Genomic DNA, 12,092 nt, shown 5'->3' with positions numbered 1-12,092 from the left:
AATTTAATAAAAATAGTGATTATAATAAGTTTCCATTATATTATTGAAAATTGGGGATATGGCTTGTACAGATACCGTACAAATAGTCAATGGAGAAGGCGGTACAATGAAAAACTCCAAAATTTGTTTCAACGATAGTGTAGTACGTAGGAAATCACGAAGATAAGATGTTGGTCGGTTAAAACACGGAACTATGGCAACAACGGTAATTAAAGAGGACCAAATTGAAAAAAGACCGATAGGAACACCTTGTTTATGGTTGGATGATGGTTTTGTGAAAAGATATTATGTTATAGGATAGTGGATACAAGACCCTATTGGAAGAAATCGGCCGAAGAAAGAGAAAGACGGATAAGAGTCTTTTTAACGAGTGGTCTCGAAAGCACCCCTCCTTCCTAAAAAAAAAAATATAACTGATTATGTGGAGATGTAATGATTGTTCTTCGGACCGGAAAAACAACATAACTTCAGCTAAGAAATAAAAAGTAAATATAGGTACACTTGTAATAATTATGTATAATAGAAATGGAAATATATTGCAGTAACATAAAATAAGATGTGGACATAATATAGTTGGGAAGTATGCGCCTATTACGAAATCGGCGTTGTTAAAAATCAGTGTACGGCGAATTCGACCTTTTCTGGCTTTTACTTTTTGACTGCGCGCTTTCCAAACCGTACAGACAGTGCACGGAATATCAAAATACGAACTATTTCCACACTAAATCGTAAACCGTCTGCAGCGTTCGATTTCCGATCGAATGGACGTGAAACGCACTTTTATCGAGTCAAAGTGTTATTATCTGAAGAAGAAAAAAAAACCATTGCGTAATCGTAAAACCAACATCTGCCGTTCGGAATCTAAAACGCTTTTACCCTCTATAATATTATAGACTATATTGCGTACATATATTACACCGATATCTCTCTCTCTCTCGGTAAGTACTACGATATTATAAATAATATACGAAATATAATATTATAGCTTATAATACGGGGCTGGCTGCAGTAGTGTAATATTTCCGTCACAAAATCTGTATAATTCATGGAAATATTATTATCGTTATATAATAATAATAACAGTGCGTGTTGGTCGGGTACACCGTTTTCCGCCGGCGGAGAAACATAACATAATATTTTTACCGGTCGTATATAGTATATATTATTATATAATATTAAATCGCCTTCGTGGGCGGCAAGACTCGACTCGTAATCGCGATGTCGGCGCGTGCCAAAACCTTCGAGAGTACACACACACGCACAGACAAGTTTTTTTGTTTTTTTTTTTCGCAAACGGCGGCTTTGGCGTCCAGACGTCTGCTACCACAGTCTGCGCGAAGCCTCCCCGCGCCGGACGGAGAAAAGTTTTCGCGTCCGGTCCGACGCAAACCGTCTCGAACGGCGCATGGGGGGGGGGGGGGGGGGGTTGAAAGCTGCAACATAAAATGTACAATATACGAGAGAGTGAGAGTAGTATTACGTGCAAGAGTGAAAAGTCTCGCGCCGATCCCGTTCTACAGGTGTGCCACTGCCGCGTCGACGACTGCGACTGAGACGACGGGCCGCATACAAATGGGTGGTGTGGGTGCGTTTAAACTATAATATGTACATATATACGTGTGCATTGGCGTTATCGCGGGGCGGGCGACGGCGCGCGAGTCGGAGGACCGTGTGGGGCGCAGGATGCGTTGGCGCGCGCGGGATGCGCAGGAGGAGAAGCGGCGCAGGATGACGATGACGAGCGGCAGCGGCGGCGGCGCAGGAGGCGGCGGACGTATATCTCGAATTCTCAACGCGCCGGACCGCCGGATGGCAACGCGATCAGATTCAGTCGGTTTTCGTACGCGGAACGTAATCGACGGGCCCCGTCGCAGAGACATCTCGCGCCGTCGCCGCAGATCGCGCTTGGTCGGTACCTCCTCTGTCATCGCTGGTCGTATCGCGCGCGTATCACGCCATATCTCGCGACCGCCGTTATCGCACATCATCCGATCTGCGGCAATTGCGTACCGGCGGTCTCCCGGCCGTCCGACACGTTCGCGATAACTCCCCTCCCCTCATCACCCACCCAGAGACACACCGGAGACCATCTCAGGGATAGTGACGACGGTGTTTTTCCATACCAATAGCGGTTACGTACACGCATTATGATATCGTGATAGCCACAACGGCCGTACCCGCGGTAACGACCCCTCAGCGTCACCACTATACCACCAACACCTGCCCGAAACCCATCAGAGACCTGACGACGACGACAAAAACGATCCCGGTTAACGGCTTTCCGACGGCGGCGGTCGTCGCGTCGCACAGCCGCAGCGCCCGCGTACGCCACTCGCGATGGACCACCGCTGCCGCGGCCAGCTAAACGGCTGCGTCCCGGTGACAGTCTTTGACGGCGGTTTCGATCGTACCGGCGGCGGCTGCGGCGGCGGCGGTATCGTCTGCCGTACCGGTACCGGTCGCGTCGCTAGCAGTGCGCGGGCGGACAACAGCGGTACCGGCGCCGCGGGCAGCGGTGCAGGAATCGGCAGCAACATCACCTGCAGCACTGGTACCTGCAGCGGCAGCGGTCCGACCACGGAAACGCTCGTCCGACGCCGACGCGAGATCTGTTGGGTTTTGCGGTCGGGTCGCATTTTTGCGTAAGGTAAGCAGCCGGAGCGGATATAATAATATTACGCCGATACGACGCGTCTGCAGCGAGTATATAAAAACAGTGGTGGATGACAGTGATGTATTATCATAGCTGTAACAAAGCAATATTTCGATTAAAGACATTTGCGCGAAGTTTGTAACTGCCACCAGACAAAATGTATCATTCCCCCGAAACGAAATAATACATTTATTTTGCCATTCATTTTACACTTACTATTTATAAGTGTTCGATTTGCGAATAAACACGCTGTGGGCATTTTAATTATGTTGTCTATAATTATTAAGAAAACTATTTTGGTAATATCATAAAATATCGTCGTACGTGAGAGATACATTGTCTGGCTCTCGGCGCCGTTTAATTACATATTATTATGCTCAACCACGTCATATTATTATAATACCTACAAGAGTTTAAAAATATAAAAGTCTCTTTAATAAAATATTATACAATATTAGAAACACTGCTCCTTTTCGTATCCCTTTATCTTCCTCTAACTACCTGTCTAATTATCCCTTTATCCGATTGTCGAGGCTCGCCCATCATTGTCTATCTAATCAACCATAATTACCTGAGCCATAGCCATTGTTCTGGATTTATTGTTATTATTTGATTTTTATTCATATAGTACCTAATATGCTTCTTATTTTCAAATTGTGTATCGTATAATGCTCACTGATATTTCATTCCGTAGTATTGGGCATTTGCCAGTGACAACGCTTATTAAATAAATACATGATAACGATATTATATTAAAGTATTAGACCCATATTATCATATAATTATAATGGCTGGTGTTTAACAGCGATGATTACAATAATTTATTGTTGAACACCACGATATTGTATATTATATTATAATACACTCACACGTTTATACTCTACGACTTTAACATTATTCTATAACACTGTGAATTAGCATATAATAATGTTATTGTGTGACCAAATAATGTGTTTCACGTTCACGGACGTTTATGGCCAGATTTGTTTCAATTGTTTCCCAAGCGGTTCAATTACTCATATTATTAATTCACTTCCGATCCGAAATAGCCGACATTGTACTTGTTTGTGAGATGTACTTTGTACTTTCGTTGTCTGAAATGGTCAGTGATCCTCGTACGACGTTCGAAATGACTAGGTCCATTTGGTTATCCGCGGTAATGTCCGAATCGGGTCTCTACGGTACGTACGTATGCAGTGGGTTCGGACTTCTGCGTTATAGTTGTAATCACTGATAAGCAGTTGAAAAAAATAAAATAATTTTTCAAGCCAACTTGCTAGACTATATTATTTTTATCTATAGACAAAATGACACAATCTCGGATACCTCTGTGCACGCCAAAAAATGATTGCATTTTCATGCCATATCTTAGGGGTCTATTCCAAATGACATAAATTCCGTGAAATGCCACGGGCATAGTAAAACGACGAATAATAATGTATGTTTTGCTTTTGAATTAAAAAAATAAATTAAAAACTAAAATGTTGTGTGTACAAGCGAGAGTGGAAATGTCATTAAAATCTTATTCTAAAACATAATTTCATTTTCTCAAATTAGTAATAATTTAGGGTGTATTTTAAATTAAAAAACAAAAATGTTTGTAACAATTATAATATGGGAACTTAAAACTTTAAAAAAATTGTTGAAAAAAGGAATTTTAATTTATTTTTAAAAATAGACCTTAAAATAAATTGGCTATTTAAAAAAAAAAGTACTTTTTTAAAAATGTAAACAGAAAATCAAAAAATGATTCAAACTGTTACGTTTGTAAGTTGTAACAGATAATATTGTTCAACAGCCCTCGCGCACGCATGATCATGATTCGGAAGTAAATCCTTCCGGCTTGCATAAGTCTGATGGATCTTGGCGTACAATATTCCGTTGCTTACATTTTGACACGAATCAAATTAATATGATATTATATATACAACCAATAATAACGAAGTTCGCAATAATTCGCAATAATATTATGTAAGTAATACACATAATACACATTCCAATGATTATAATAATATTATTTCGATGGACTTGTTTTCGCGGTTTTGTTGTCTAGCATCGCAACATTTTACACGCGAATATTATCGCGAACTCAAAGAACGCTTCTGAAATGTTATAAGCACCGTAATAAAAATATGAGCCCCGGTAATTATACGGGTAATATGCCGTGCACCGAGTGTGAAGATAAAAAAAATTCTCGGGGGACGCCCCGCGTGTACGCATAATGCCCACAATATATTATTATGTGTTTAACTACGTGTTGGGTAAAATAATACTATATAATGTACACGCGGGAAGACTCGTCGAAATCAATTGTTCGAGTTAGACGCACTGATATAACACATTTATATATATAATATTGTAACGCGCATATAATACGGAGACCGTTTAATTTGACCCTCTGCCATTGTTCGTCCGTATACCTACAACAATAATAATATATCACGTCGTCAAATCGCGAGTTCAATCGTGTTTGAAATTATTTCGATTTATCCGACCGTAAACAATTATGTTTGTGAATCATTGTACGGACACTATATAATACCCACGGTGTACACGTATTACGTATGTAGGCCATCGCTAATATTATATTATGCATACCTATCAAACGATTTTTCTTCGACCAAAATAATAATAATATGTACGTTATGCATCGTAACTATCAATAATATTACTGCACTCGATGCGATTATAATATTATCATAATACTATTTCCACACGGCGGCGCTTATATATTATGATAGTATCATTGTTTGTAGTAAATGGCTTCATATCATACGTTAAAATCGGTTTAGTCAATACAAATTCAGCGTAGTGTCAGTGTGGGGTCAACCGACTCTATATTGCCCCAACGAAAATAACATTTTTTTTTCTTGTGGTACAATCGGATATAAGAAGAAATGTATAACATCGTTAAATTACCTAATTTAAAATAAGTTATTACGATATAAAAATTCCCGATTTTACAGTGTTGTGTTAGAGAATATTCAATAATTATGCTACCAAACATACTTCATATTATTATATTACCCTATAAAATAGTACACCAAATATCCGGTAACCGTTTTGTTATTTTTATTTTACACAAAACTATACGCTATATTGTTATTATAATATCGTATATTATACGTGTGCTGCAAGTTTCGTTTGTTCTTTCCTTATCTCGAAAGTTGGAGTCCGTATATAGTTGTACGCCTATACACGAATAATGCCCATTGTATGGTATAATAACATAATACTTTTTATTTCATTATAATATAGATGTTTTACGGAAATAATATATACAATACAACATTAGTTTCCGATACATCGAAATGTCCATAACCCAAACCCCTCCGAACAGCGCACTAAATCATTATCAGTTATCAAGCGTATTTCATGACTTTGAACTTTTGATATTTATCCAAACCTTTTTCCATCCACCGAACCCAGAAGTTATTTAAACAGTTTTTGGTTTATGTAGAGATGCACAGTAATATTTACCATCGCAATGTGTATTTTTATTTTTATTATTATTTTATTATTTTTTTTAAATTGAAAGATATCAAAAATGATATTTTTTTCATTCGATGACGTAGTTGTCTAAGTGACCCCGATGGGAAATGCTATAATACTATTATGTAGTTTCAATGTTTCATAATATTATCTCATACGCGAATTTAAATTCATATATTATGAAAGTGTACGGTGGATAAATCTCATTGAAAGCCGATTAGGTGTAATATATATTTTAGTGTAAAACTATACAACCCGCAATACCGCGTTGGAACGAAAATGTCATTTCGGAAAAGGTCAGTCGTTAGTTACTGTTCGTTACTGTGCCATACATAATAGTAACGACCAACGGGGTACATTTAACCACTCGTTAGCGGCAGCACAACACACGGGACTGCGTCTTATCGCGGATGGAGAACACAAACACTTTCGTGTGTCTTTACGGCCCTGGTGTAAATTTAGGTAGGTATAATAATAATATTAAATGACGCGCAGCAAAAATAATAACGAGCCAAAACGGTACGGTGATGGGGCGGAGATCCCGCGTCTATAGTGCATTATAATAATATACAACCAGCCGGCTTATTTAATATTGACCCAGTAATCAAAATGGTAATTGAGGTGCGGACGAGCAGCACAGCGTCGCGCGAACGAATTTACAGACTCTTTACCTCTCCTCGTCGCCACTACCACATCATCGTGCAGTTCCGTTCGCCGGTGTGGCGGAGTAGTGAGCCCGAATTGCCTACTCGACGCGCCGGCATACTCGTGGCACAGCGATACAGTAATATTATAATATTATTTTAACGACGAAGTGCATTTCAGCAACAACTGAATAACGACGTCGGGCAATAATAATGGTAAAAATATTTTTTCCGCGTCCTCCGGTGGCAAACATTTGATATTATGTGGATGAACGAAAAAAAAAACCGAAAAAAATACGCATAATATACGCGTTCACCCGGCGGAAAATCCCGTATACGATATTGTTGTTGTTGTTGTTGTTGTTGCTGTTGCTGTAATAAAATACGTTGCGAGTTGTAGGCCCGGAAGAGCTGCGTTCGAACCGGAGTCCGGCCGGGGGATGATTTACGGCCGGCGGACAGACACAAATGGCTCATTCCGTCCCGCGGATCAAGCGCTGCGCCCTAATCTCGACCCGCAAATTTATGGCGAATTATGCACGCGAGCACTCACGCAGACAGTCTACTGCGTGCTTACGTGTGTGCACGCGCGCGCGTGTGTTTGTGTTTGTGTTTGTTTTATATATAATATATACCACAACGTCAACTTAATCGCAGAGGATGCGACGAAGTATTATTTTTTTATTCAAGTGAAAAAAAAAGCTCAGTTTTTGGGCACTCGAGCGTGCCACCGCCGTCGTTGGTCTTTTGATCTGAATAATAGAGGAGATAAATCGTCCCGTCGAGGTCCTGTTGAAAACGGACTCAATTATATACGTTTATTATTATTTGCCACCATTTACAGACTGTCCTTTGCGATTTTATTCTATAACTAATGCAGAGAATCTTGAAAATGTAATCCGTTTGATCAACGACTGCATTTGAGTAAAACTCAATCTAAGATATTATGATGCCCTTCGGCCGTTTTTTATTTTATTTTTATTTAACATAAAGGCGTTTTCCAAACTTTCTCAACTTTCAATACAACAAAGAAAATATCACACGCACCATATTTCGTAAGCCACTAAATCGCTCTCCCTCGGTCATCTTAGAATCTTCAAAAACTTTCGTGCTCAGAATATAAAATATTATATTATATTGTCGACGGGCGAAAACTTTTGTTTGGGGTCATATCAACACCTACAGTCTACACGCTATACCTCCACCGCAGTGTCCGTGATAACAGTTTGTTTTTATTACAGTTACTTAAATGATAATTATTCAATGTGTATTTGTCGTCCAGCCAATCGTCCAGTGTCTGGAAATATCTAGACAGAACAAATGGAAAATGTTTTACTAAAAAACGACCAAACGTGATATTTTGTTGTTCCATATTATAGTAGATTTTTTAAGCAATTTGGTTAAAAACATATCACGAACGCAAATCAACGATCAGATAATTTTTTAATAGATTAATATTTATGATAAATCTGACTCGTTTATAAAATATGGTCATTGGTTTTTTTTTAAATCTGTGGAAATACAATATTAAAATAATCACTCCAGTAAATATTGTTTGATTTCTTTAAATCACTGCGACAGAGCCACTCGGTATATAATATTATGTTATCTATTCTTGGTCAAAACTCAAAAGTCAAAATACTTTTTAAATGGTACACTGGCTTGTAGGTAAAATAATCTCTGAGCAGGTGATATTTATTAAAGTGAATAAAGTAGACACAAATCTTCCTATATCCTATAACTATTTTGCTGTCGCAAATTTCACTTCGCAGTAGGAAATGTCATAAAAACCTCACAACGAATTTTGTGGAGCTGGCGCGATTTGCGTGTTGGCGACAGGAACAGCAGTGTGTGTAATGAATAATGTGTGTAGGTAAGTATACGGTAAAAGGCATATCTTTATATGGGCGTACTTTGTAATTGAACATTTGAACCCTTGTCAAATACACCGTTATCAATAACGGCAGTGTATCCCATATGGCATAATATATATTATAACAATACCATATTATTATACAGGGCGAATCACAAACCATGCTCGCTCTCTTTTTCGCTCAATAAAGCAAACATTTAAAATCTGATTTTTTAGGAATTCAAACATGCCTAAAGACCATATTTTTTTAAATTATTGAGCTTTTTGTACCTACTACTAAAATAGTGTCCTATGGTGATCCAAATTTCGGTTTTTCAAATGAAAATCTCCCTTGGCTACCGTAAATTATTAGGTGGATTACTTTTTCCGAAAAATGATGATGCATCATAATGAAAATTCGAACAAGTAGATTTCGGTCCATTTAACTTTGTCTACTTACCTACTAATTATTAGGTTGATGGTTTGGAAGATGTGGTGATTTGAACATTTTAGCCCTTTATAGTTTGTAAGAATAGTCCATGTATAATAAATACTTATATTTTAAACCATTTTTTTAAGGGCTATTACCTTGAGTATACATATTTTAACAACACAGCAACTACTCGTTCATACTTTGAATTATAGATACATCAACACTTTAAAAAAATTATTCACTAAATAATTTACGGTAAAAAATGGGGGTTTTAATTTGATAAACAAAATTTAAATAATTTTGAATCACCGTGGGACACTTCTCAAGTATAGGCAGTACAAGGATATCAAGAATTCGAAAAGTTTATATGCTGGTCGTCTGGTTTGAAAATTCTAAAAATCAGATTTTAAACGACTGCGTATTTTTGAAGGAACAAAAATAGGGTGGATCACCCTGTATATGCAGTGGATAAAAGTAGCTCAATATATTATACGGCCAGAGTCCGTTTACATTCGCCTTGGCTTCCGTGTGCGCGACATCCCGGCAGCGGCACCCTCACCGATGACGCTCGAGTTCCTATATACCTGCGAGGGCTTCCGCCGAGAATAAAATATGATTGTTGTTGTTGAACACGCCCCCGAAATAAAGTCATCTCCTTCCCGTCTGTTCGACGACATCCACCGACATAAGGAGAAGGAGAAGGAGAAATAGAACGAAGGACAAAAAAAATAACTCTAACTGTATTGTTGTCAACAAACACTATATTTTCTGCGGTGCGATTACGAGGCCGGCGATCGTGTGGCAGGAGACAGGGAGGGGAAAGGTGGGTGGTAAAAGAAGATATATCATATTACTTTTCGTTTATATAATATACGACGCTGTAATATTTTACGAAACCTCCCACAACATTGTTCCGAGACGTCATTTAAAATATTATTATATTGAAACCATAATGGACTTTACAGTGTTACAGTGTGTAAATAAACGCAACATGCCGATTCAGGAGCTGTGTGCCTATAATAATAATTTATGTATAATAAGAGATATTTCATAATACGCGAGTTAATTGAATGCAATGTGCGCGGCGCGTGAGTAATTCGAAACGTCCAATAAATTTTTGAACCCGAAAGTACTTTGAGTATTGCGTTACGTTTTACGTTGCTGGTAGGATTATGCATTGTTTGACTTACCTATTGTGATAATCGTTACTGTGCCGAAAAGGGGTCATTTAAAACAAACAGATTACACGATGTGAGTTGGTCAATGAGTAATTATTGGACAATTCAACAGACGAGATTGAAGTTTGGAATATTTTGTTTTATGGAGATTTGAAACGGTGATTTTTCTGTCATTGCCTTACACACGTTGAACATAGGAATTTAAAGGTGTTATCATTACAACGTACCGATTGATCTAATGAAGCGATAAGAATTTTAAAAACCTGTTTGAATTTATCGTCGAGTCTATTTGAAATCAACTTTCCCGGAATTTTAATTTATTGATTTTAATTTTTCCAAAAATTTAAACATTCCGTTTTCTGTTTTAGTACGAATATTTTTAGGATTTAGGTGAATAAAATCAAAAATGTACAAAAATCGATTTCAAGTGATGACAAATTTAAATCTGTTTTTAGAATTCTTATTGCTTCACTAAATCAATCGGTACGTTGGAATGAAAACACCTATAAATTCCTATATTCCACGTATGTTCGACAAAGACAGAAAATCACCGTTTCCAATCCTCTTAAGGATAATATAGAGACCGTAGAGACTTAATATTTGACGAAAACTTGCTGTTATATCATGACATATTCACATCTTCGACCAATGATATACGTGTAATATTATAATGTAGGTACACGCCTGAAAGGATTATATTATAAGATGTTATACATTCAGTCGTTTTAACCAAATGATTTAAAATATTATAATGTGTCTATAATAATACAGATGGAAGGATTGTAAAATAAAATGTAATAAATGAGTGACCTTTTTTTTATATTATATTTGTTTTGTGCATACCTACCAATAAATTCATCGTGTTTGAAATATCCATAAAATATTGTCAACTACCTACTATCAAGTAAAATAAATCAATAATTAGGTAGGTATTTACCTTAAATAATATAAATATTTAAAATTACAAAATTAAAATATTTAAATTCAAGATTTTCATAATCTACATAATTACATTATGTAATGTGTTTATTTAAACCTATTTATGTAAAGAGTTCATAAAAATAGTTTTATGTGCAAACCAGTATTCATATTTTTAATGTAATGTTGAATTTTACATAAAAACCGCATAAATATACGGCCGTGGTAAACAAAAAGAGTTTTCATAGTTATCATTTTTAAATGACCAAATGACCCGCATTTCTAAAATTTATTTTTGTATAATATTATCTTATTAACTGTGCACAAAGCAAATTTTGTATTATATTATAATATATATTAAATTATGGAAGCATATTATATAAATATAAAAAAAATTAAGTGAAACGAAAATATTGTTTTAGACAGTTGCATTTTATATTGGTTCCTGATAATTTAATTCTACAGTAACTATTTCATTTATAACGAAAATAGATAGCAATGCGTATGCTGTATTTACATTATAACATCTTGTTTAAAGAAACTTTTGTAAAAATAACTCAAACAGCTTGTCATAATACCTATTTCTAAAAAAAATAATTAAACGCTGTGATGCACATTGTATTTAATAATAATAAAAGAAATAGAAGGTCATTTGCTGCAACACAATGCTTATGCACGTCAAATATTAATATTTTTAAAAAGTGATAATCTAAATCTAATGTTAAAATAATATGTGCAGGATTAGAAAGTTCCTACAAGTAAAACGACGCCAGTTTCATTTTAAATATTTTTACATATCATTCTGGCTTATAGAGCTACTTCTTAGTACTTTTCTTTATTATGTTTTACCAAAATTTGAATATAATAATCCAAGAGGTATCTGTGTATACCACCTGGTCATTATTCGTGTTTTGATGTGAGT

The 12,092-nt window shown here is 36.7% G+C and overlaps 1 protein-coding gene across 8 annotated transcripts in view; it reads left to right on the top strand.

Moving 5' to 3' along the window:
- Positions 1-1,845: 1,845 nt before the first annotated feature.
- The window catches only part of LOC100162333 (potassium voltage-gated channel protein Shaker), a 227,219-nt gene continuing 216,972 nt past the window's right edge, over positions 1,846-12,092 (top strand). For all 8 annotated transcript variants that reach the window (XR_003839230.1, XM_029488648.1, XM_029488649.1 and 5 more), the window contains exon 1: positions 1,846-2,647. The gene's annotated coding sequence lies outside the window, so the exon portion shown is untranslated. The remainder of the gene's footprint in view (positions 2,648-12,092) is intronic.

Source organism: Acyrthosiphon pisum, chromosome A1, assembly GCF_005508785.2.
Source record: "Acyrthosiphon pisum isolate AL4f chromosome A1, pea_aphid_22Mar2018_4r6ur, whole genome shotgun sequence".
NCBI lineage: Eukaryota > Metazoa > Arthropoda > Insecta > Hemiptera > Aphididae > Acyrthosiphon > Acyrthosiphon pisum.
The sequence above is the reverse complement of the archived record's forward strand: the minus strand, read 5'-3'. Positions and strand labels throughout refer to the sequence as shown.